Consider the following 26,870-nt stretch of genomic DNA (forward strand, 5'->3'; position numbering starts at 1 on the left):
AGAAGGACAAGTGGACAAATAATTGGTGGCCATTCCACAAATCTCCACGACAAAAGGGTAAATCAGATAAGCATAGTCAGTTAACATGTTTAAAAATCTTATTCTGTACACACTGCTCTCCACTGAGGACTCCAAATCCCACCTGTGGCCTGGGTGCCAATCCAGGCCTTTCAGGTAGATGGCTGTATCTGTCAGACAATGAAGTTAGAGACTGAAACTTGTTACTTATTTAACAAGTTATTATTCAACGATTTTAGTAGCTGCAAATGGATAATTCCCAATCTCAAAGGATCAGAAAAGCACTAATGAGAATAGAAACCTAACTACTTTCCTATGCCATCTCCTATTTTAGCAGCTACTCACGCTGACTTTTATTTTTATCTCCATTTATATTCCTGAGTTAAATATGGCACGCAAAGAAATACAAGATGGATTTGATGGTGCATGCTGAGAACTAGAGAAATCTATGATATTGATAATTATTAGCTCCTTTCGTACTGCTTACTTGTTACTTAATTATTTCACTGTAAATGTCTGCAGCAAGATGTGACAATGAGCTAGGAAACAAAGACCAAAGTGAATTTATATAGTATAGACAATGGGACAAATGTTGTCATAATCAAACAACCCAGGTTTAATTCCCAGAAACATAATAAGGCAGAGAAGGAAGTCATTGGCCATGGAAATTTATTTGAATCACTAAAAGGAAATTATTATTATTTTTTAAAGATTTTATATATTTATTTGTCAGAGAGAGAGAGAGAGCACAAGCAGGGGGATTTGCAGGTAGAGGGAGAAGCAAGATTCCTGCTGAGCCATGAGCTGGGGGAGGGGCTTGATTCCAGGACCTTGGGATCACGATCTGAGCCTAAGTCAGATGGCTAACTGACTGAGCCACCCAGGTGTCCCAGGAAATTGGGTTTGAATTTATATGATGGGACAAAGGCACTATGTCTAGAATATTCTCTTAGGCTCTCTTATACTATAGTCTTTGTCAATAGGAAACTGCAGTGACCCAATAAAATAAGGAGCCACAAAGACTCAGACCACAGAAGAATGGAATATTGGGTCACAATTTGTCTAATTATGAAACTAGGAAGCAGTGCATAAAGAAAATATAAAATGGGTTTTGGAAGAATGGAGTTTTGCTGGTTAAAGGAGGCCTTTTTCATACCCACAAGAGTGGGGCTTATTGCAACTTTTTGAAATGTTAACTAGTCGGGGTGCCTGGGTGGCTCAGTGGGTTAAAGACTCTGCCTTCGGCTCAGGTCATGATCCCAGGGTCCTGGGATCGAGCCCTGCATCGGGCTCGCTTCTTCCTCTCTCTCTCTCCCTGCCTCCCTTTCTGCCTACTTGTGATCTCTGTCAAATAAAAAAAATTAAAAAAATTAAAAAAAATAAAAAATAAAAATGTTAACTAGTTCTCCCCCCACCGCCCCATTTTGGGTTACTGTCTTAAGTTTCAAGTACTGTTTTAATTGAATTGACTTGAATCTGTTATAACATGGTTGCTGCTGATAAGACCTTGCACATCCCCTGAGTTAGGGACACACATTTTTTCATCTGGCTGATTGCTAAGGGTAAATACTAAGGGACAAAATCAATGACTTTGTTCTGTTCTTCCACATCCATTCTCCACCCTCTGCACTACATTCTGTGTTCTGAAATGCAGACCTTTTCAGGGATACCAATAGGTTATTTTGGCCTCTGGCTTCTGGTTGGGTTGGGTTTATGAGAGTCACCAACAGAGGATCAGAGAGTTGACAGAGTGAAGGGTGTTTCTTTTCCCATCGTTTTTCATGATAAGTCTGCAGCTGGTCATGGACGCACTTGTCTACCAAAGCTCACAACTCCTGTCCCACAATCCCAACCACAGCTACAGCTTCTCTGAGTGCTTGTAACTTCTCCTTTTTCCTAACCACTCAGATGTAGGGTGGTAGGAGCTCTCTGCCAGTTCCAGAGTACCTTACCATCCTTTGTTGGTTTTCCTGAACACTGTCAGTTCATTTTATAAATTGTTCCTTTATTCAACTATTCTCATTTGAATGTACCATGTTTCTTATTGGAACAGTTAATCATTTTCTTTTTACTCGTAAAGTTCATTTTTGTAAAAAATGAATTGCCTTTAGCTAATATTTCTAGTGTTTAAATTTTTGAGCCATTTTTTAGAGCAATGTAGTTAATTACAACAATTTCAATTAGGTCACAGTGAGCTAATTATCAGGGGGAAGGTAAAATTAACCTCCTTTGACAGAGATAGTTTACAACTTTAAGTGAACAGTTTCCTTCAGCAAACATTCACACAAATGTGGTTTTTTATAACAAGCATATTCCAGTTAAAGGGTTCAGGTCAGTAAGCCTTGAAACTAGTAAAATGAATAATTTCACAGTAAAGAATAGCTCTTTATTTTGTTTTTCAAACAGGTTTAAATAGCTAACTTTATGATAATAAAGTAAACAGTAAGTACATATTTAATTTAAATTTTATCATAAAAAGGTATGTCAGTGTTTGCTAAACTCTTCTTTCCTGCAAGATGAAATGGCTGGCTACGTGCTTTTAAGCTCCTAAACTTACATAGTCTCATTATTTCCTCCATTTCTCATTAATGTCTGAGGTTTATAAATTCAGTAATTTCATTTCATTTTATCACCAAGACACCAGTATAAGAATATAGGGTTTATAATTTTCTGTTTCAACCATCACTATGTATACATTGGCGAATTATTTACCAGTTTGGCTTTAGTGTGTTTCTTTATAAAATTAGAATAATAAAATCGATCTCACAAGAATTATGAAAGGAATATTTATTTTATACATATTTATTTTGTATATGTATATATTTTATATGTATAAATACCCAAAGCCATCTGTAGATATATATATATGTGTGTGTGTGTGTGTATCTATACATCTATCTGTATATATCTATATATCTCCAAAGAAATCTACAGATTCAAAGCAATTCTTAACAAAATTCCTATGCCATTTTTCACAGAAATAGAACAAACAGTGCTAAAATTCATATGTAACCACAAAAGACCCTAAATAGCCAAAGCAGTCTTGAGAAAGAAACAGAGCTAGAAGCATCATATTCTGATGTCAAACTATATTACAAAGCTACAGTAATCAAAGTAGTATAGTATTGGCATAAAACAGACATTGATAGAATAAAATGGAGAGCCCAGAAATAAACTCATGCATATACAGTCAACTAATTTACAATAAAAGAACAAGGAATATACAAAGGGTAAGGACAGTCTCTTCAATAAACGGTGTTGGGAAAACAGGGTACCACATGTGAAAGAATGAAACTGAACCACTCTCTTTCACCATAACAAAAAATAAACTCAAACTGGATTAAAGACTTGACTGTAAGAGCTGAAACCATAAAAAACAAATAAAAAATCCAAAAACGAAAACAAACAAAAACAAAAATAGAATAAAACAATTCCTCCTCCTAGAAGAAAACATAGGTGGTAAGTTACTTGACACTGGTCTTCGTGATTTTTCTTTCTTTCTTTTTTTTTTGGATTTGACACCAAAAGCAAAAGAAACAAAAGCAAAAATAAATAAGTGGGACCACATCAAACTAAAACAAAACAAAACCCCACAAAACTTCTGCATAACAAGGGAAATCATTCATAAAATAAAAAGGCAACTTACTAAATGGGAGGAAATATTTGCAAGTCACTTATCTGATAAGGAGTTGATATCCAAAATATATAAAAAACTCACATAACTCAATAGCAAAACAAACAAAAATCTAGTTAAAAAAATGGGCCGTGGGGGCTGCCTGGGTGGCTCAGTGGGTTAAGCCTCTGCCTTTAGCTCAGGTCATGATCTCAGGGTCCTGGGATCGAGTCCCATATCAGGCTCTCTGCTAGGCGGGGAGCCTGCTTCCTCCTCTCTCTCTCTCTCTCTCTACTTGTGATCTCTCTCCGTCAAATAAATAAAATCTTTAAAAAAAAATGGGCAGTGGATCTGAATAGACATTTTCCAAAGAAGACATACAGATGTATGTATGTAACAACAGTTACATAAAAAGATACTCAACATCACTAATCATCAGAAAAGTGCACATCAAAAACACAATGAGAGGGGCACACCTAGGTGGCTTAGTCAGTTAAGTGTCCAACTCTTAATTCCAGCTCAAGTCATGGGGTCCTGGGATGGAGCCCCACATCTGACTCTGCACTCAGTGGGGGTTCCGCTTGAGGATTCTCTCCCTCCCTCTCCCTCTACCCCTTTCCCAAACAAATAAATAAATAAATCTTAAAAAACAAAAACAAAAACACAAGGAGAATCACCTTACACCTATTTGAATGATTATCATTGAAAAGATAAGAAAAAACAGGTGTTGGTGAGAATGTGGAGGAAGGGAATACTGTGTGCTAGTGGTGAGAATGGAAATTGGTGTAGCCACTATGGAAAATACGGAGGTTCCTCAAAAAAAAAAAAAAAAAAAAGAAATAGAACATCCATATCCATACAGTCCAGCAAATCCATTTCTAGGAATTTACCTGAAGAGAATGAAACACTAATTCAAAAAAATATATGAACCCCATGTTCACTGCAATAATCAGGACATGGAAATAACCTAAGTGTCCACAACAGAGGAATGTATAGAGGAAGTGTGGTACATATATACAGTGAAACATTATTTAGCCATAAAAAAAGTAAAATATTGCCACTTATTTCAGAGAAATACAAATACTATATGATCTCACTTATATTTGGAATTTAATCAAAACAAAACCCAAGCTCAGATAACAGAGAACAGATTAATAATTCCCTGAGGTGGGGTGAGGAAAGGTTACCAAAACAGGTGAAGAGGGTCAAGAGGTATAAACCTCCAGTTCTAAAATGAAAAGGTCATGTGGATGTAATGTGAAGCATGGTGACTGCAATGACTACTATGTTGCATGTATGAAAGTTGCTAAGAGAATAGATTTTAAAAGTCCTCAGCACAAGAAAAAAAAAACAAACCTATAGCTATGTATGGTGATGCATGCTTACTAGACTTACTGTGATCATTTCATAATGTATATATGGCATATTGGATCGTTATGTTACATACTTGAAACAAATATTATATGCCAGTTATACCTCAATTAAAAATGTACATTGGAAAATGTTATTCAACTAATGAATTAATAATTTAAAAAGCCAATTTTTGGAGTGAAAAAAACCAGGATTAGAATCCTAGCCTTTTACATAGTAACCTCTATTTGGTGTTGGACAGTTCATTTCTCTTCAGGGTCTGGTAGAGGTACGGTCTTACCTGATGACTACATTTCAAAAGAGTGGTTCCCAAGTCCTTGAGAAAGACGCTCCTGCATTGTAAAACTGGCTAGAGTCTTGGAGAAGACTTATTTGCATTTCAAAGGGGCCAAGAAATAATGTGCAATTACAAATTTTCTAAGCTAACTGCTCTAAGAAAAGGGAGGTCAGGGGCTGGAGTCTGGAAGAAGGCTCTCTTAAATTTAATCAAGTTGAGGAGAACATTAAAGCCTTCTTGGTCAATGATTCTAAAGTTGCATATTCAGAGATTTCTTTTTCTGAAATTGGACTTTTATTAATTGAAAGCAATGTTGTTTTTAGATAAACATTTGTAAAAGGCTTCAGAGAGAAAATTAGGCCTGAGCAGGACCTTATGAATGACATTTGACCAGCAAGGCAAATGTATTTACAAGTAGAGGAAACAGTGCAAGAAAAGTCAAAGGCACCAGGACACTGGTGTGGATGAAGGAAAGTTGGGTTTTATTTGCTTATTTCCTCAACCAAACATGTGTAATGAATCTACCCCACAGAAGCGGTTTGTGATTATATAGAGCACAAGCCCTAGAACACAGAAGAGAGATGAGAAATTTGTATTTTCCTCCTAGTAGTTCCTCCCTCCTTTTTTTCCAATGTGTCATAAAGCTTCATCTTTTGTCTTTTTCCTTGCCTGACTTCTTTAGCTTCTCTTTATTTATCTACCTACCTAGGGGCAAAATGCTCTTTGCTAAAGGATAGAGCTAGTATCTTGTGAAAGTATCAGTGTGTTTTTATTTATACCCTACAATTGAGATATTTTACTTTTCTATATTGCTGGTTGTAGGATATAGTCCCAAACTAAAAGAAAAGAAAAAAACAAAGCAACAACAAAATCCAGTTCCAACCCAGTTGCAGGGAGGTATAGGCCTCTTTCAGGGCAGGAATTGGAATTTCAGTGGCAGGACCTTCCTACTCCGGAAGCTGTCTCCCCTGCTCTCCTCACCAGGGTTGACAAAGAACATCCTCTCACGGCCCTTCTCCATTGTTCCCTAGAAGCCTTGGGATGAATGTACACCACTGGGATGAAATGAATATTGTCTTTTCCATCACCCACACTCTATCCCCAATTCTTACTCATCTGCCGTGTTTCTTCTTTGTATTTATAGAAGTTGCCACCTCCTCTTTTCCTTTATTCAATTGTTCCAGACCATTTTATTTTCTTCCTTGAATTTCCTGCTTTTTCCTTTTTTTCTCAAGTTCTATCTAGTGAAACAGGTTAGAGTTCAACCCTTCAAAACAGTAAGAAAGCTCTCATGGTACTTTCAAAATACTTTTTCCTCATTTCTTCCTTTGGACAAGAAATGTCTCTTTATAAAACTCTCAAACTCCCTGGTAAATGTAATTATTCTCAGATTCTAAATCCTTCATCAACTTGCCTCATCTTCAGGATATTCAGATATTCCATGCTTCTCTTCACTTCATTAATTAAAATTTTGCCTGTGGTTGTCTTCCTCTATCCTGCCCTCATTCCTGGGCTTTCCAGATGACCCACTCTTCATTTCTGTTCATAACTCTTTCCCTTCTATTTGTGAAATCAGTCCTACCCTCTCTCTACACTTAGGTGCCAAACTCACGTGAGATGGGTAAAGCTGGAAATTATCTTATGCCAACAAGCAAATGAGTTAATGTATGGAAAGTACAAATACATTTGTCAGTTTCATCCAACACATTTTGTAAAGGGGGAGAGGATTTGTATAATGGTTTTGCCTTACTGAAGTAAAAATCCCCTAAGGACAAAAGCACATTATTCTTTTGACATATCATATTCAATATTACACCAAGGACAGAGTGGGTGTTACATAGTAAATGCTATTGTTAACAGGTATTATGAAGCCTTTTGAATTTTAACTCTTAAAATATGGACAGACTATTTCCCTTTTTACTTTAGAGCATCCAGCCTATTATAAAATGGTATTGTGCACATTTTATGAACAAACTGACTGTTGTCCCTGTCCAAATTTCAGGTTAGCAAAGGTATGTGTCAGTCACGATATGAATTGTTACCACTTGTGATATGTACTATTCTTATTTGCTAGTTACCATAGCCCGGTAGTAGGATACAAAATTATATCTATCGTTATATACTAGTCATGAATAAACTGGTGAAAAACAATCCCCAAAACCAATTCCAGGTTTCTCCCTTGTTTATAAATGCACTTAATTTCCTTTTTTCTGAAGTAGGATCTTTCTATACATTATTTAGCTTACTCTCAGAATATTTCTGAGGCATTAAAATAAACTAAGTGTTCATCTTACTGCACTGCTTAGAGCCAGGAAAGGAGGGAGGGTAAGAGATCTCCTTTAAGACACTCCCTAATGCAGCTCAGTTCTCCATTGTTAACTGACCCCATATTTTATCCCAAATTCCAAAAATTGAAAGCCAATTTTTAAATGTTTCTCTTCAGATATATATATTCTCTCTTACACTAAGCTTCTAGAAGGTAAAATATTTTCTTCATTACTAAGTCTCCTTCCTGACCTAAAATACATGTTCAATAAAATATTGAGGAACTCAACCAAAAATGAATGTATGATATCATAATAGTGTCTCACATCCATTTTGTATGATCATGGCCATTCTAAATCAATATAGAAAAGGTGATAATCATATGATAAACATTGCTTAAACAGAAACTAGTGTAATTTAAGTTATGAAAAAAGATCACAGAAAAATGGAGTTGAGTCTTTGGGAATAATTATTAAGAATGTAGTTTCTGGAGTAGACAAATATTGTGCATATCTTAATCCATCATAAATTAACTGTGTGACACTGGGTAAAATACCTATGAAAATGTGAGCAGTAGTTCATGCTGCATAAGGTTTTAAAGATTAATTGAGATAATATATTAAAAATCCATATATAGCTGTGACAAATAGTTAAAACAGTGAAAAGCTGCTATTGTAAAATTTCTGGAATAGCTGTAGATTGAGTAGAAATATAATCATAAAGATAATGGGTGCTGGATGGTAGAGAATATTGATAATTGAGGTAAAAATTTAGATTTCGGTAACAACTAAGGTAGTTTACCAAGTAGTAATAGATATTAAGATAAAAGAATTGGAGCATCTGGATGGCTTAGTCATTGTGTCTGCCTTCGGCTCAGGTCATGATCCCAGGGTCCCAGGATTGAGCCCCATGTCAGGTTCCCTGCTCAGTGGGAAGCCTGCTTCTCCCTGTCCCACTCCCCCTGGTTGTGTTCCCTCTCTCATTTTGTATGTCAAATAAATAACTAAAATCTTGAAAAAAAAAAAGATATAAGATTTGGAGATGATTAATTATACAATGTACTACCTGATACACTTAATAAAGAGAGTGATTAAAGGCAGTAGGATATGCCAGGAAGTCCCTGCAGTAAGTCTACAGTGAATGATGTAAGTCTTGCAAAGTTTGGAGGCTGCAAAAATGGGAAAACAGGTTTGTATTAAAAAAAAAAAAATTCTCAGAAAGATCCAGGATGGTTTAATCAACTTTGACAAAGATGGTCTCTGCTCAAAACCACAGATCTCTCTTTCTGAATGCAGTTGTCATAGACTGTGCTGACATACATTAGCCGTGACCACAGCTCTACATTGTCTTCAGAAATCAAGAGATGGCTCAAGGAAAATGCAATTTTCTCTATAGAATGTCCCTGTACTTGAAGCCATGATGTTCATAGCTGACAGTGGAAATTTGATCAAACCTTTAGTCATTCTCTTATAAGACTGAACTTGCTGGAGAAAGAACAGAGCACAACATCTTTTGCCGAGTGTGTAGGAAATCTATGAAAAATCATTAAGTGCATCAAGACATTCGTAGCACAATGAAGGTCAATAAGAAGAGAGACCCAGGGAAAATGTGAAGACAAACTTCATCTAAGTTGCTCTCCTTTCTTAGTAACATTTTATCTGAGAAATGCTATTGGCCTAAATGCATCTGTTTTAACAAGAATTTTATCAATGCTATGAAATTTTGGATATATACATATACACACACACACGTACATATATATATATATATATATATATATATATATATACACACACACACACATATATATGTATATATATATATATATATCAGGATAGATATAGGTATATGTGTGTATATATATATATATATAGTACACAATAGATATAGATAAAAATATAGGTATAGATGTACATATATACCCATATTGATATGAACCTGGTGGATGATAGAAGATGAAGGTCAGCTATTTAAGCAAACATACCAGACAATTGTTAATTAACAGAATTTTGATAATTTAGGAATATTTCCAGTAGTGTAGTACAAACCTTTGTCTTAGTACATACGCTATTTAATATTTCTATATGCAATTAGTGAAACACAAAGAATGCTTACGATTTTTGTGGAGGTACAAACAAGCAGAAGAGAAATAATATATTTGGTTGAAGGCTAAAATTAATTCAATAATCTAGCCGATAAGCTTAAATGTCTTTGTCTATCTCTATCTATATTATTAGTAATATACAGTGATTTTTTTCCAATTAGTTTCCAAAAAATTATCCTGTTAGTCCAATATGGGGACATTCTTTTCATGTGAAAGAGACCTAGGGAATGTCTTAGTCATGCCTAGATTGTAAGTAACAGAAAGCCAGTGAAGTCACCTAAGCAAAATAATGAAATGTATTTGATGAAACCTTACCTGTTTCATAGGAACTGAAGGCAGCTGATCCTTGTAACCACAGCCATGACTGAACTAGTAACTAGAAAGTCATCAGAAATCTAAATAGTCATCCTTTTCCATCTCTCATCTTTTCTCTCTCTATTGTCTGATTCTTTTTTTCTTGCATGCTTGTTTACTCTGATTCTTCATGTACTTTTCAGAAATACCAGCTTCCTGAGTTTACATTTAATTCCTTTTCTTGATCTAAGCAGATTATCTGCAAATCTCTTAGTCTCTATTCCAAATTCCAGATAGAAAAATAATAAGAATTGTACCAGATGGGAGCCGGTCCAATCAGCTTGCAGCAAAGGCAGTGAGCAAGGTGATAGAGTCATGAGGGTTGGAGTGTGAAGCTCTTTCAGAAAAAAGCTTCATGAAAACTGAACAAATATGTCACTGTTTTATAAATCAGGAAGCCAGTTGATTACATGGTCAGCATGAGATAAAAGGAATGCAGCAAAATGTTACCCAGATAAGAGCAGAGATTGTTTGGTTTCCCGACTGATAAAACCACACTCAGCATCCTGACTTATTTTAAGAGGGATTGACAAAATAAGAAATCATATCAACTTCAGATTAAGAATTTTTCTTCAATAATTTCCTTTAAATTCCCACAGAAATTTATGGTTTTAAATTGTTTTATTTATCCACCAGGGTAAAATGTATAAACAATAATTCAAGTCTCCCAATGAATTTGATGAATGAATCAATTACAAATATAATTCCTTAGAGTTAAATTATAAATGGACTATGTATATCGATTAAAAAAATCAATAAAACATTCAAATAAGAAAAACATAAACAAAATTTTCATTTGCTCTTTTTTTTTTACATTCAAATTTTTTTGACCTTCAAGGCTGAGATAGTCCCACAGATTAAATATTCTATCACTATTTACTTTTCTCAGAAAATAAACACAAGACAAAGGGATCAATTTTTTGCCTTGATTTATATTCTTGGCTTTATGAAGTCAAGGTTGCATATGGTATAATATCAGAAGAGAGCACTTACAGGAAAGTAACCTCTCTCTAAATGAAAATTTTTATTAGACAAGGCTGTGTATTGAAAGTTCAAGCAGAAAAAGAAATGTTAATAAGTTCCACTACTTTATATATATCAGAGACCTTTATTGATGAGCTTTAAACAGAAACTAAGAGAATTAGTTTCCAATTCTCAATCTTATATGGGCTTGCCCTCCTATTTTCCTTCCTAAAGTTGTTGCAGTGTCAGAATATATAAATCTAGAAACATAGTGGTAAGATTAGGAAATACTTCTAATTAATTAACAAGGCTTAGATCTCCGATTTCTATCAATTGAGTTCAAAAATCTTTGAAAGGAAGAAAGAGATGTTTCTATGCTATCCTTATCTCCTGCCCCAACTCCCAATCATCACATACTCCATCGGTCCCAGGTATCAAAATAATCCTCTGGAAAACTGATGCTTTGTATTCTTATGTACATTTAGAAAGTAGAGTTAAGAGAAAAACCTTGTGTGTGTGTGTTTGTGTGTGTGTGTGTGTGTGTGTGTGTGTGTGTGTGTGCACTCACATACATGAATGGTAGTTGGGAGATCTGGGGGGAAGGCTAAAAAAAAGAAGAAAAATGATGAGATATGTGAATAATGCTGATTTTATGAAATGTTACTTTTCATCACAAGATATAATTCCCTATTCCTTGCTGCCACAAATGTCCTCCTATAGAGACCAAATTACTCATCAATCGGAAAAGATGAGATTTATTTACAAATAAAAAGTTTTCCATATTCTATGCTGACTATTAATATTAGTCTGATGACAATAAGGTAGAAATAAACCAGAATGTCTTTCTTAAGTTATACCTTTCTTTTGAGGTGATCATGCACAACACTTCTTATAAAGTACCAGAATTTCTAATGCATTTATGATGGATATTAGTTTTGAACGTAAGGTTATATTCTTGAGGACTATTATTTCAGGGTCACTGGCTCTCTGAAGATATATACAAATTTTCCAAACTTCAGGCAAAAAGAAATTCAACACATCACTTGGGCCCAATGAACCACCTCATAACTCTGAGAGTTACATTAAAAACATAAAGTTATTCAAATACAACATGTTAACATAAATGTGGAAAATATTAAGAGGATTTTGATTCCTGAGAAGTTGTCTAAATTCTCTACAGAAACACACAGAATACTACAATTATTTCTCTAAAGTGGGAGAGTTATATCTGATAATCAAAATGTTGATTACAGACACACTGCCAGTCATTTTATAGAAGTCTTTTAATCCTGGAACATATCTATAGAATTTATTCTGGCCTTAGGCAACAGAAATGAAGATATGGCTATAAAGTTCTAACCCCAGAATTGTTGCAGGAAACAAGTATCATGACAAAAAAAATATTGTTATCCTTTTGGTAGGTCTTGGAAAAAAAACAAAAGTGAAGAATAAGGAAATTCCACATGGACATTTATTCAGCAATCTTTAAATTCAAAAAAGATGTGCTTTGTTACAATAGCAAATATAACTGCTATTGTATTCATTATCTCAACTTAGTAAGTGGTGGAAGAAATTAAGTCCTTGCATGGGTTTTCTCTCTTTTATAAAATAGTGAAAGATACTCTCTTAAATGCTGATGTCATGAGTTCATTGACATCAAAATGTCTTTAAAGTTTAAAAAATTTTGTTCTTAATGGAAATGATCATGTGAATTATCCTGGTGTATTCTGTACCATTTTGGTACTAAAGATTTATAACATCACAGGGTGAAGTAATAAGAAATATATATATTGGTTTCTGTTTCCCTCCCCACCTCTGGTTCCAGATAGCCACAAAGCTCTTAAAACCTTTGTAATTAGTGGTGCTAGGATAATTTTTGATTCTTTTTTTATAAGATTTTATTTAGGATAATCTTTTCTTCTAACATTTATTCTTTGACCCTGGTTTCTGGAGCAGAGCTTCTAAGACCTATGTAATTTCCTGAGTGATAGAAGCATCAGACACCAAACTCTTAAATCCCTTGGAATTTCCTGGGTGATAAGAACGTCTTTTGTTCAAATGTGGTGGCTCTTGGTGGGCTTCTGGATGGGGACTAGTCACTGGAAAGACCAAGTCATGTTTAGAAACTTGGAATTTTCTGCCTCACCCTCTATCCTCCCGGAAGAGGTGAGGGGCTGAAGATGGACTTAATGATTACTTATGCCTATGTGAGGGAGCCTTCAAAAAAATTTCGATAGTACAGGGTTTGGAGAGCTTTCAGGTTAGTGAATATACCAACATACTGGGAGGTTCCCGTGTTCAAGACCCTTCCATACCTGGACCTACTTACTTCTTCATCTAGTTGTTTAACTGCATCCTTTATTATCTTTATTACATAATAAACTGGTAAGCATAAATTGCTTCTCTGAGTTCCATGAGCTGTTCTAGCAAATGACTGACTCCAAGCAGGGGGATCACAAGAACTTCCAGCTTATAGCCAATTCAGACAGAAGTTGTAGGTAACCAGGAAACTTACTACTTGCAATTGGTGTCTGCAGTGGGAGAAAGCCTTATACAACTAGTCCTTAACATGTGGGGTCTGCATTAACTCTGGTTTGTGAAAGAATTAAATTGAATTGCAGGACACGCTGCAGGTGTCACAGAGAATTGTTTGGTGTGCAGGGAAAAACACACTTGGTGATGGAGAGTGTCAGAAGTGAAGTGTTCTGTCTGAGTAGTAGAGAAGAAATATACGAGGATATTTTTCTTGCTCTAACAGTCATTACTCCACTTCAGAATTTTTTCTTCATTATACTTTATGAACTAATTTGAGCACTGAGCCAACCAACATTTCTCTAATTCAATTAAACATTTCCTTAATTGAATCAAATCAGAACTATGTTACCACTTTTATGAACTCGGAAGAACGCCTAGAACCTCTGAAATTTTTATGGGCCCAAGAAAGATAAAAATAAAAAAAAATTATACCCAAATTAAGTAAATATATATAAATATTAGTATAAAGTTTATATGTAATATAAAATTATATAATTTATATTAAATTACTATATTTTATTAATATAATTTATATTAAGTTAATATAAATTGTATAATTTTATACATAAATATATAGCATATATGTGTGTATATACATGTATCTATATATGCTTTAAAATGCTAAAAGAAAATGGCAAACTGAAATGAATAAATGTTTAAACATCTGCAAAATAATTAGTTAACATTTTGTCAACTAAAATAATTGGTTAGTATTCATCAAAATTTAATTACTCTTGAAAAGAATTGTATTCATTAGAATAAAAATTCAATGGTTGTAGAGATTTCTGTTTGTTCTATTGTCTGATGTAAACCAGGCTTCCTGAACAATATGTGGCACAGAGTAGGATATCAATAAAATTTTGAAATTAATAAATAAGTGAATTTGAAGTAATAACTTTTCTTATTTACATGTATCCCTGTCTACTCATGGTGATTCTTGAGAAATCACAGTCTGTGATACATTAAAGGGGGAACTTGGAGCCTAACAATTTCTAAAGCAACATATAAAAAAATGGTCTCAAAATATTTCTCAAGACTTCTGGGGACGATAGTGGAGTAAGAAGAACCTAACCTCACCTCATCCCATGAATACAACCACATTGCTGTAAATAACCCAGGAAATGACCCAAAGGCTGGCAGAACAAATTCTCTACAGCTAAATGCAAAGACGACGCCACATGGAAGAGGATAAAAGCCAGAGACAGGTCAGGAGCTAAACAGAACAGTGGGAATGTCTGTGGGAGGAAGGGATGCTGCAGGCGCAGAGAGGGGAGAGAAAACAGCCTCCACACTAAACATCTCAGGCATGGGGATGACAATACCCAATAACATTTGGCTTTGAAAACCATAGAGGCATAATCTCATGGATTCTTACAGTCAGTGGTACCTAACACCTGGAATATTAAAAATTAACAGGCTCAGCTCTGGGAAAACTGGGAAGGTGAGAGGAAACTGAATGCCTACCCTTAAAGAGATAGCAAAACAAGGTGTCCCACTGGGATACAGAAGCAGCAGTTTATTTTATTTTAAAGATTTTATTTATTTATTTGACAGAGAGAGAGTGAGAGAGGGAACGCAAGCTGGGGGAGCAGGAAAGGGAGAAGCAGGCTTTCAACTGAACAGGGAGCCTGATGCTAGGCTCAATCCCAGGACCCTGGGATCATGACCTGAGCCAAAGGAAGACGCTTAACAACTGAGCCACCTAGGTGCTCCAGAAGCAGCAGTTTAAAAAACACTTGAGGTATAAGAGAAGGAGATTTGTTTACTAAACTCAGAGCATGTGCTGGAGTAGTAGAGAAGAAATTTACAAGGATATATTTCATTGGGAGTCTTGTCCGGGTACAAAAGAGCTAGCAGGTGCCATTTCCCTACTCCACACTGCAACCTATACACACAAACACCTGCAGAAACCAACACAGCTCCTTGCTACTTAGCTTGCTTGCAGCACAGCCTGCCCTGTGCTCTCATGCTGACTGCCCCCTTCAGTCAGATGTTCTCATCCTGACTGCCCCCTTCAGTCAGATGTTCTCATGCTGACTGCCCCCTTCAGTCAGATGTGGCTGACTTTCCTAGCACATAGAAACTGACACAGAAAGTTAGACAAAATGAGGACACAGAGGAATATGATTCAAATGAAAGAACAGGCCAAATATCACAGCAAGACATCTAACTGAAATGGAGATAAGTAGCATGACTAATAGAGACTTTAAAGTAATGGCCATAATTGGACTTGAGAAAAGAGTGGAAGACCTCAGTGAGACCCTCAACAAAGGGATAGGAAACATAAAAAAGAACCAATCAGAGATGATGAATTCAATAACTACAATGAAAAATGCACCAAAGGGAATATACTATAGACTAGAGGAAGCAGAAAAATGCATCAGTGACCCGGAGGATGGAGTAAAGGAAAGCAATCAAGCTGAACAGGAGAGAGAAAACACCAATAATAATAATAATAATAACAACAACAACAACAATAACAATAATAAATGAAAATAGACTAAGAGAATTCAGTGACACCATCAAGCATAGCAACATTTGCATTATAGGGATCCAAGAAAAAAGAAGAGAAAAGGGGGCAGAAAATGTATTTGAAGAAATAAGAGTTGAACACTTCATCTGAATATGGGGAAGAAAACAGAAATCCAATCCAGAAGGCACAAAAAGCCCCAAACAAAATTAATCCAGGGAGGTCCACACCAAGACACATAGCAATTAAAATGGCAAAAGGTAATAACAAAGAGAAATTTAAAAGCAGCAAGATAAAAGGAAATCATTACATACAAAAGAAATGCTACAAGGCTATTATCTGATTTTTTAACAGAAACTTTGCAGGCCAGAAGGGAATGGCATGATACATTCAAAGTGCTGGAAAACAAAAACAGAAACAAAACAAAACAAAAACTCATGACCAAGAATACTCTATCCAGCAAGGCTATCATTCAGAGTAGAAGAGATAAAGAGTTTCCCAGATAAACAAAAGTTGAAGGAATTCATCAGCACTAAACCAGTCCTGCAACAAATATTCAAGTGGACTCTTTGAGTGGAAAGGAAAGACCTTAAGCAGAAGTAAGAAAAGTAGAAAGCATAAAAGTAGAAAGTCGATCTGTTCTATATCTGTAAAGGTCATTCAAAGAATTCATAAAACAAAAGGATGTAAATTATGACACCATATACCTGAAACATGGTGGAGTTAAGGGGGTTAAGGAGTTAAGGGGAGTTAAGAATGGGTCCAAACTAAAGTGACCATCATCTTAATATGGACTGCTAAACGTATAAGATATTATAAATAAACCTAAGGGTAACCAAAAATCAAAACCCAGTAATACAAATGCAAAAAAATAAAGTGAAAAGAATCCAAGTATATCACTAAAGAAAGCCACCAAACCGTAAGAGAGAAAAGCAAGAGAGGAAAGGAACAGATAAAAACTATAAAAACAACCATTAAACAAGTAACAAAATGGCAAAAAGTGCACAACTATCATTAATTACTTTGAATATAAGCACTCCAATCAAAACACATAAAATGACGACGGAATGGATAAAAGAACAAAACCCAATTATATGCTGCCTATAAGAGACTGATTTCAGACCTAACGACTTGCAGATTGTAAGTGAAGGGATGCAAAAGCATTTATCATGGAAATGAAGTGAAAAGAAACCTGGAGTAGTAATACTTATATTGGGCAAAATAGACATTAAAACAAAGATGGAAGAAAGACACTACATAATCATAAAGAGAACAATCCAACAAGGAGATACAATAATTGTAAATGAACCCAAGATGAGAGCATCCAAGTACATAAATCTGCTAATAACACACATAAAGGAAGTAATTCATAGTAGTACAATAATAGTAGGGGACTTTAACACCTCACTTACATCAGTAGATATTTCATCTAAAAAAGGAAATCAACAAGGAAACACTGGCTTTGAATGACACATTGAACCAGATAGATCTAACAGATACATTCATAAAATTCCAGCCTAAAACAGAAGAATATATATTATTTTCAAGTGCACATGGAAAGTTCTCCAGAACAGATGGATGTTAGGCCACAAAACAAGTCTCAACAAATTAAAAAACATGGAAGTCATACATCTTTTCCAACCACAATGCTGTGAAACTAGAAATCAACCACAAGAAAAAATCCAAACAGAGTACACTTTCATGGGTGCTAAATAACAAGCTACTAAACAAAGAATGAGTCAACCAAAAAATCATACAGACATCCAGATGGCCAACAGACACATGAAAAGACGCTCAACATTACTCAGCAGCAGGGAAATGGAAATCAAAACCATAATGAGATATCACCTCACACCTGTCAGAATAGCTAAAATAAAAAACACAAGAAACAACAAATCTTGGCAAGGATGTGGAGAAAATGGAACCCTCTTGCACCTAATGTTAGTGGGAATACAAACTGGTGCAGACACTCTGGAAAGCAGTATGGAGGTTCTTAAAAAATTAAAAGTAGAAATACCATATGATCCAGTAGTTACACTACTGGGTATGAAAGAAAATGAAAACACTAATTTAAAAAGATGTGTGTACCTCTATGTGTTTATAGCAACATTATTAATAATGGCTAAATTATGGAAGCAACCCAAGGCTCCGCTGATTGATGAATGTATAAAGATGCTGTATATAAAAACAATGGAATATTATTCATCCATAATAAAGAATGAAATCAGGGCACCTGGGTGGCTAAGTGGATTAAGCATCTGTCTTCACCTCAGGTCATGATCTCAGAGTTCTGGGATGGAGCCCCGCATCCTGCTCCTTGCTCAGTGGGGAGCCTGCTTCTCCCTCTGCATCTGCCCCTCCCCCTTGTGCTCTCTCTCTCTCTCTCTCTCCAATAAAGTCTTTTAAAAAAGCCAGAATGAAATGTTGCCATTTGCAACAACATGGATGGATGTAACGGATATAATGCTAAGTGAAATAAGCCAGAGAAAGACAAATGCCATGTTTCCACTTATATGTAGAATTTAAGAAACAAAACAAAGAAAAAAATGAACAAACCAAAAAACAGACTCTTAACTATAGAGAACAAACTGGTGGTTACCAGAGGGGAGATGGATGAGGGTATGGGCTGAATAATTGAAGGGGATTAAAAGTACACTTACAATGATGAACACTGAGTAATGTATAGAATTGTTATATGTATATAACAATATATTATATACCTTAAACTAATATAACACTGTATGTTAACTATACTGGAATTAAATTTTAAAAATAAAATAAGCCTGCAAGAAATATTAGGTAAAAAATAAATTTCTTAGAAATAAAATGTATGTATGATAAAACCACCCCCAATACTAGTGTACTTAGAGTTGAGGTACATTTCCTGGGTTTCAGCAGGCAGTGTGAGGCTATTAAAACAGTGTCCATCAGTTCTGAAGGGATCATGTCTCAAATGCAGAAGAAACCAGCCATATACTTCTATGTGCTTATACCCACCCAGGGAGAGACTGTGCCTTATAATTATTTGGCATAATACAAAATGCAGAATTAAATGTGATCCTAGGTACCTGTACATGTCCAACATTGCATAAGCACTACGTACTACACCAAAATAGATTAAAGCAGACCACCTGTCTTCGGTCTTACATTCTATTTGAGAAGATAAGAAAACTCTTCTCCAGCAATAGTTTTGTCTTCTTAGGGGGACCATACTGGGAAACCTTTAAAGGATGTTGTCATCATACATAACTATCTAATTATCAAAACCTCATATTATATGTAAAGACATAAAATTGCATAAAGCCAGCTAATAAGTAGTAATTTGTGTTCACACTTAACTGTGTGAGCTTTTATAGTAGCTGACTGATCATGCATTAGTGAGTGATTTGCCTTCAGTAAGCATAGAAGAGCCAAAAAATAAACAAATTTCCCCCCACCCTAGCCAGCTCTCTACTGAGACAGAGACTAGAAAAAAAAAAAAAAAAAATGGCCCCTCGCCAGGCAATAAGTGGTGTTCTTAAGAAAGGCAGTTGCATTTTTTGCGATGGGTCTTTGTGTAGTAGCCATTAAGAAAAACCTGGCTGAGCAATGGGCCTGCATAGCATCCCCTACAGGACTAAAGAAGCACAGCTGGCAAATAAAGGGATGCGTGGATTTGAAAAGTGAGGGAACTAACACTTCTATGCCTAATAATGTGATAGACAAATTTCATTGTGGGAGGAAAGTTGTTTGGTCAGTATGAATCAGGAAATTGGTCTAGAGCTAAAGGTCATTAATATTGCCCAAGGTTCTTGTTTGTTTGACCAGGTCAGTGATTTCTTTTTCCTTTTTTTTTTTTTTTTAGTGATTATGACACATTCTCTCTCTGGTCACTATGGGCTCCACCACTTCTTATTATTTTACACAGATTTGATTCTGAAGTGTATATTACTTCCCTGGTCCTCAAGGCATTATTGACACATGCTATGGTCTCTGAGATTTAATGTTGTTCTAAGAAGGAGTATGTATGGGGGTGTGTGTGTGGGTGTGTGCATGTGCATCTGTATTATTTACCCATTTGATTTACACAGTGTGTATCCATTGGAAAATCTGAAAAATATAGAAATACTTTTCCAATCCATGCTGATTGGTACATGTGGCTAGTTGAGAAATCACAGAGGATATGTGCTTTTTGTCCCCATGTTTAAGATGAACTATATTGTAGGACCCAGAGCACCAAAATTGCTCCCTCTTTCAGGAATTGAATAGCCAAAGATAACTACCATCTATTTTTCTGCTAAACTACCATCCAGTTTTGTCTCATTCCCAAGTCATTATTTGCCACTTGGGAAATCTAGAGCCTGAGGTCGAAGCAGTCACAGTGAGTGGGGGTAGGTTTTCAAAAATGTGCATGGAGATTCCTACACAGGCTGCTAACATTTCTCAACGTGTCTGTACCCAAACACCTGGGAGGTTTTTAAGAACCTACAGTTGCTTGGTGCCCTCAAAGGCCTCCTCAAAGACATGGATTTCATTGGTCTGGGCGCAATTCAGACATTTGTATTAAAATAAAAACAAAAACAAAACAAAAAACTTCCCCCAATAATTCTAATGTTCAATTGGAGTTAGAAACCGTTGGGTTTGAAGACGCAACCAAGCAGCACTCAAGACCAGGATATTCCCTAAAAAGATGCTTTGAAAGGATTTTATTTTAGGAAGTTTTTTACTTGAACAAAGGGGAATGTCACAAATATGGGGTTATAATCCCTCCCACACTGTAATTCCCTTGAGTCACATCAGCCCCCAGTTCTGACGTGCCTTTTCAGATTTGTGCATTGGAATTGGAGCCTCCAGCTCGCTCTGACCTCACAGCCTCCTGACACCCCCATGGAGGAAGCAGGCCTCTACCAACAAAGAAATGTCCAGAAGTTCTAGAGAGTAACCTCTTACAGGGTAAAGCACTGCCTGAGAGAAGGTGTGTTTGTTGTATATGCAGTCCTGAGAAGAAAGTTCTCACTGGAAAACTGAGAAGTGGTATGGCTTTAACATCCTTATTCCCAATATATAACAAAGAAATATGACCTTCCTTGGAGGCACAAGTGTGTGATACTTATCAGAGCCATAATATCTTAGGAAAAATCTATTTAAGAATAAACATCATACAGAATGAGAAGGAAGTCTGGCTCTGGATCACATTACCTAATGCCCAGTTAATATTTCCCACTAGCTGTCTTACTAACCACTGAAATTTAATATATCCAATAATGAATTAACTTTCTTTTCCCATATCTATACTTTCAAGCTGCAGCTACTGGAGATCCATTTCCTCATCTGCAAAATGAGAGGTTTGAGCGAAGGGCCCTTCCAGCTCTGAAGCTATAATCTGCCGGGCAATTCTCAGTCCATGTTAATGCCTGCAGAGAGCTCTAGAACTTAATTCTCTGAAACTTAATGCTTTCAAATTATTTAAAAACATTTTTACTATATTAGTTACTGTATTTTTTACTGTGTTAGTTATATATTTTTTACTGTATTTTTACTGTATTAGTTATATTTTTACTGTATTTTTTACTGTATTAGTTCTATATTGTTCACATTTTTTCTCTAACCAAATAAAGCAAATTGAGCATTGTTGTAAATCACTGTAAGAGCAGAGAATGAGGAGAGGTTAGGCAAGCTCCAGGGGAGGGTTCCCACTCCAGGCCACATTCAGACCTCCAGGCACGGCTACCCTGCCTGAGTCCACTCAGAACAGCAACAGCTGCTCATACACCCAGGCAGCAGAAATGAAGCCTCCTTTCTAAACTTTCTACTCCACCGTATGCTTCCTAGAACATTTCTGATTTCACTAGACAGAGCGGTTTCTCTGATGAAAACTGTTCCCAGAGCCCTCGATTCAGAAGGAAATCACGATTGGTGGTCCCAAGAGGAGTAGAGCCCTGGGTTCTGAGGCTCTAAGGGCAGGGCTAAGGGCAGGGCTGAGCTGGGGAAAAGGAAGAAACCTCCTAGCTCCCACCTGCTCAGTGGTAGAGAATTTCTTGCCACAACCCCCACTCCTGTTCTCTATGTGATCACAGAGAACCCAGGTTTTTATTTTACATCAGAGCTTGAAATAAACCTTGAATACAGGTCTAATGGGAGACTGAGAGGAGTTCCAGAACTCTCACGTGTTTACTTTTCAAACACCTACTTCTGGGAGAGGCATCAAAGTAAGAATCAATAGCTTTAATGTCTTGTTTACTCTTTCCTAGGTAAAGTGCCTCTTTACTACTAGACCATTTTCTCCCTGTCCCTCTAGTTAACACAAGGGATATCAGAATGGGTTACAGTTTCTTTTAGGTGGCTGTCAATTTGCCACTTTTTGACTTTTCTGCCCAAATGGTAAAGAAATGTTACTATTTTTTAAGAAGCAGAAGTTATAAGTTGTCTTCTGTGTTTATCATTGAACTGTAACTGCCTTGAAGTTAGCATGCATGAAATGGGAAATATTCTTGAAGTATTTTTAAAAAGATGACATATGACTTTACAAAGAGAAATATAACTGTCAAGAACTCTGACTGCCTCATACTGACTTGATTGAGACTCTTTTTATAGGCAGCTATTGTGAAGTCAAATTAAAAGCGTTTTTGGTGCGTGTGGAACAAGAATAAAGAGGGCCACTTGTACATTTGAGTTCTTGCCTATTCTGAACGCTGAACAGCACAGTGTCTTCCTGCCTCACTCTCCATAATGACAATAGACCTGCACAACCCACTTACTACTTTGGTTGTTCCTTGGACCATTCTTGCTTGGCTACTGTTTCCTCATCCTATCCTTTCACTTGGATATGTTCATGCAGCTCTCATCCATAGAGTGGACCCAATGATCAAACCATTTTCTCTTTTGGTAATGTTTGTTATTTTATCTCAACCTTTTATCTTTTAAGGAAAAAAAATTGGTTTTCCTCATTTCCAAATTCATAGGCTGCAACTTACTGTTCTCATCTTCAGCTCATATTTTACTAATTTTTATATCTAATATTTCAAATACATACATAAATGATTGTAGTCATGAACAGCTTATCTCTTCAATCCTGATGGACTATGAAGATATTTTGTATTTCCTTGAGTAAAACAAATTCCAGCCTGTCATTTTTCGCCCAAATAGCCTCTAGTTTTGATTTTTTCTCTTGTAGCCAAATATGCAATGTGGCATCATTTTCTCCAAAAGATATATTTTATTCTAAAATGTAGAGTCTTAAAAGAGCCCTGAAATTTCATAATCCCATTTTGGTATTAGGCATGTCTAAGATCACATCATCCTTGACAGAAAACTGCACTATGGCAACAGTATTTTTTTTATTCTTATGTCACAATGTTCAGATTACTGATTTTAATTATGAGTACAATGGGAATCTAAGAGTTGTGCATTCAATTGTTGGGCAATGAAGTGATAGCACAGAGCCTTGTTTTGTCTGTTATGATCTCTTCTCCTCATCCCACCTTGTAACCATACCTATCTGTTCCCACATCTCTGCATTCATAGTATTAAACATCCATCCTCAGTAGAGCATGTATTACACTGTGATCTTTCTGTTCCTGACCTGATTTTGAGCTCCTCAAAGATAATACTTATGTGTTGTCCATTTTTGAATACTCGGTATCCAAATGTTTGTTTTTGAACTGAATTAGTTTTACTGTTTCATTTAGTATTTTCATGACTTAAGCTTGAGAAGACTTCTTCTGATCTATAGAAATACTCCAGATATGACTATGTTTTGGAAGATTCTGATACAGTCTGGGTGGACTGCATTAGAACAAATATGTTTCCACAGTTTCATGGTCAGTTCTTGTCATCTACCTCTGGAGCTTGCAGATTCCAGCCACAGAGTGGCAATAAGTATAAGTATTATTTCAGGTTTTCCTCTTTCTTTCTTTCTTTTTTTCTTTCTTTCTTTTTTTCTTTCCTTCTTTTTATTTCATTTTTTTATTTGAGAGAGAGGGAGAGAGAAAGCACAAGAGGAGGGAGGATGAGAAGGAAAAATAGACTCCCCGCTGAGCAGAGAGGGATTCAATTCTGGGACTCTTCAGGGTTATGACCTCAGCTGAAGGCATATGCCAAACAGACTGAGCCACCCACCTGCCCTTATTTCAGGGTTTCAATGTCAAATGTATCCTGAGCAAAACTGTGAAACTGTTTAGTATGAAACATAATTTGAGCAAAACATTTAAGTTGTCATTGAGACTTTTATCAAACACAATTTCAAGTAATTACACTTTCCTCAGAGCTTTCAATAGGTGAACTTCTCAAAGCAACTATTACTGTGTTGTAATTTAGATATGATTTCTTTTAGTTATTTTTATGATGATGGTGTGTGTATATATGTGTATTGTAGGATCTCTTCTTACTCTGCCTAAAGGTATCCATTTCAAAACCCTTGTCATTTTTTCATGTGCTCTCGTTTAGCCATTCCTGTTTTCATGAGCATCTGAAACTCTTCCATTAGGATTGACTAACTCCCTGGAATTATATATATATATATTTTCTCTATTCTATATTATCTCTATTCTCCCAACATGCTAACTCTAGACTTGGACAACACAAACAAAAATTCTCTCAACTGATGATTCCCTTCTTCTACTAACAGGTATTTCTCTTTTAATGGTTCTTACTTTTCATGATCGAGTTTGCCATTTATTTTTAGAATCACTTAGTATACCCAGAGCTATAGCCCCTCAGCTGTAAATACCATTCAGTTTAATAATCGTAATACAAAGGTCATGTGCAAAGTGTTAAGCTTTTCACTGAGCACTCCTGAAGTATTAGGAAGGAAAAGATAGAGTCCCTATTTTCTCAGAGGCTACAATCTTCTTGGGAAGGAAAAAAAAAAAATGGAAGAGTTAGGTTAGGTAGCTTTACCTAAAGAATGGTCTACTGTATCTGAATATATCTGGAAAAGTTGTTTAGGATGGTCTAGGCTGTGCTGTGATGACCAGTGGCTCCAAAATCTTAGTGGTTTATATCAATTAATGTGTATTTTTTGTTCACGTATCACGTCTAATCCATTGTAGCAGGCTGTGCTATTCTTAGTCTTACAGGAACTCACACTGATGGAGGCTCCACCTTGACATATGGTTCCAAAATTGTCAAAGCAATAAAAAAGATGGGGAAGTAAATCACACAGTAGCTCTGAAAATCCAGAAATGATATATGACATTTTCTCTCACTTGCTTTGTCCAAAATACCACAAGTGAAAATGGTGGCAATGTGAGAGAAAAACATTGGTTGAAGTAGCACATAAAGAAGGGAAAATCCATATCATGTAAACAAGTATATTTGCTCAGATGCAAAAGCCATAGGGATGTTAAACATCACTGTAGACTTTAGACGAGTAAGGATTTATATAAACCTGTTCAGGCCTTCAATTTTCCAGTTAGTTAATATAATCTAAACTGCTTTTTTATTAAGGCAGTATTAATTGCTTAGTCCCTGTTCCTCAGTTAATTTCTTGCTATAAAAGATACATTAAATAATGTGAGCACATTACTACTCATATGAAAAGAATAGGAATTTTTGTATAGTGATAATTTTTTGGAAATGTGCCAATAAGCTAAAATGGAAATACTGCATTTCAATGTGACTGCAACCTAACAGAAATTGTCATTTATTAATTGCCTATTAAATAAACAAAAGCAAAATGATAATTTCATGCTTGTCTTCTCTTAAGGGAAGGAAGAACTGCAAAGTCACTCAGGATTTCATTGCCTCAAACCAAAAATGAAGCGTCACTGTCCCTGCAAAAGTCCTGGGACATGTGGCCTTCCCTGAACCTCAGAAGAAGTAAAGGATTGATATCAGTGAACATGATTCTACTACACACAAACATTATGGGCTTAACGTGGACAGATATTGCTGATAAGAAGCAGTATTCTGGGTGAGAGCAGGATGTTTTCTGCTTATTCCTAGAAAAGCTCTGTTCTCAGGTCAGTCTTAAACGCCTCTCAAATGAAGTCCCTAATCTTCGTTTGATGTCAGACTATGTTCCACACCTTGGTTTTTTAAATTTATTATATGAAAGATTTAAAATACATGCTTACAAAAGTCCCTTACAGATACACTATACTGAAGTGTGAAAAACAGTTCCATAGATATGATATAGCTCCACTCTATTATGATATATTATGATATAGCTCTATTTTATAACAGCTCAGTTTCCCAAGCAGAGCTTCGAAATACAAGGAGAATGTACTGACAGAGTGCTTAGCCATAATAAGGGCTTTGTAAATGTGTTAATGAATGCACAGCCTGCTAACATGAGGATGCTAAAATTTTTATTATTTTGCAGTAGCTGCAACATAAAGAGACTGTATTTAAAGAAATTTAAAAGCAAAAAGGATTTTAAAAAGCACCTAGTCCCATTCTCTTAATCTAAAATAAAGAACTTGATAAATTGGGAAATTAAAGGATTTTGCTAAGGTTATAGCAGCTACTTTCCCAGTGTGCAGCCCGAGGACAAGATTCTTCTTCCATGTCCTAAAGAGAGGTCACATACAACCTTTCTCCCTCTGATAGCAGCGCAGTCCACACCACCACTGGTGGCTCTCTCTAGGCTCTCAGCAGCTCTCTTTCTCTTTACTGCTTGATCCTAACTACAATCAAAAGGTACTTTAAAATATATCAGTCTTGTACAACATTAATAAAGATGGTCATTTTGCCTCTCATCCACCTAGAGAGAGATCACGATTTAAAGTGGGCCACTACTTTGTTAAAAAGCCCCTATTACACATTATCATAGAACATTGAAAGTAGAATTGTTTCCTTTTATATATATTGTTCTTGGTTCTGCCCTACATAGTTACTCAAAATAATATTTATTTTTCTTCCACCCGATAAGTCTTTAAGTTTTTAAAGACAGTGAGTATATTCTCCATCCCCTGTCAAA

Source organism: Enhydra lutris, unplaced genomic scaffold (genome assembly GCF_002288905.1).
Source record: "Enhydra lutris kenyoni isolate GAN:26980312 unplaced genomic scaffold, ASM228890v2 scaffoldscaffold17, whole genome shotgun sequence".
NCBI lineage: Eukaryota > Metazoa > Chordata > Mammalia > Carnivora > Mustelidae > Enhydra > Enhydra lutris.